Genomic DNA, 1,843 nt, shown 5'->3' on the forward strand with positions numbered 1-1,843 from the left:
AGTCTAAACTCATAAATGTCACATTCTCTCAAACCATCATAATAAAATCAGAATTTAACAACAAAAACCAAACAAAACAAAACAACTAACCCCTCAGAAAATGAATAGCACTTCTTAATAAATCTGGGATCAAAATCTATTTCAAAACTAAACTACAAAATTACAATACAAGGGAACTGCATAGAATGGGGACTAATCCACCCTTCAAAATTTCAGAGAGGCAGTGAGATGAAAATCAGCACCTACCATGGAAGGCCAGAGTAAGAAGGAGAGCTGAAAACCAGAAGTCTAATTGAAGGTCTGTAAACAGGAGTAATTATACCAAACATCTGTCATGATCCCACACACACACACACACACACACACACACACACACACACACACACACACACTAACACACACACACACACACAGAGGATAACTTTTGGTTCTTCTCTAAAGAGATAATAGTATTGAAATATTAATAAGATGAGAACAAAGGTTTTTATTGGACTCTTCGAGCTTGAGAAAAAGCTCTCTCAGTTTGGGGATCGTAGAGTTCTGGCTTGACAGCCAGCTACCTGTCTGGACACACTAGTTTGAAGACTGCTAGTTAACATCAACTTTTCACCATATGTTAGGATCTCTGCAGATTTCCCTGTTAGGGATGGTGAGAAATCATCCTGCACATAAAACAGAGAAAGAAGCATACACCACCTTCCCAGTACCTAATTATTGAATAAAAATAGACATCCAGAAATTACCAGATAAATTTATTAAAAAACACTTGTAGCATTAAAGATAACTATCAAGATAAAAATAACAAAAGCTGATTCCAGAGAAATATGTAATTGAAAAGAGGACATTTAAAATTATCTAGTATATCCAGAGAGATTAAAGAAAAAAGTTATATAGTTAACATAAAAATAGATGCCAAGGGGAGAAAAAAGGTTCACAGAACAAACAAAGCATATGTGTTTGTGTGGAAAACATGAGAGATTTTAAAATTTTATCCATTCAACAATTACTTATGGAATATCTACTGTGTTTCACACTGTCAGGCAACTTCTGCCCATGCTGACAGTTGAAAATTGTTTACCTGAAGTACCATGCTGAGAATTTAGACTTAAAATGCCAATATCACTGAGAAATGAAATAAAATGTCTTTAAATGACCAATAATGTGCACAGAATAACAATCAAAAATTTTATCTGAGACCCACCTCAGATCTAAAGAGATACACTAACTGAAAGTAAAGGGATGGAATAAGATATTTCACTCAAAGGGAAATGAGAAAAAATCTGAGATAGCAATATTTATATCAGACAAAATAGACTTTAAATGAAGACTATAATAAAAGGCAAAGAAGGGGAACACATAATAATAAAGAAATCGATCCAGAAAGAGGACATAACCCTAGTAAACATCTATGCACCCAACATAAAAGCTCCTAAATCTATGAAGCAGCTATTGACTGACATAAAGACAGAGATCAACAGTAACACTATCGTAGTAGGGGAGCTCAACATCGCACTGACACCAATGGACAGATCCCAGACAGAAAAATCAATATGGAAACAGTGGCTTTAACTGACACATTAGGTTGGTTGGATTTAATCAATATTTTTATAGCATTTCACTCTAAAGCAGCAGAACATACATTCTTCTCAAGTGCACATAGAACCCTTTCTAAGACAGACCACATGCTAGGCCACAAAACAAGTCTCAATAAACTTAAGAAGACAGAAATCATATCAAGCGTCTTCTCTGACCAAAATGTTATGAAACTAGAAATCAATTATAAGAAGAAAACTGGAAAACACACAAATATATGGAGGCTGAATAACATGCTGCTAAATAGCGA

The sequence above is a fragment of the Hipposideros armiger genome, unplaced genomic scaffold, assembly GCF_001890085.2.
Source record: "Hipposideros armiger isolate ML-2016 unplaced genomic scaffold, ASM189008v1 scaffold_1078, whole genome shotgun sequence".
NCBI lineage: Eukaryota > Metazoa > Chordata > Mammalia > Chiroptera > Hipposideridae > Hipposideros > Hipposideros armiger.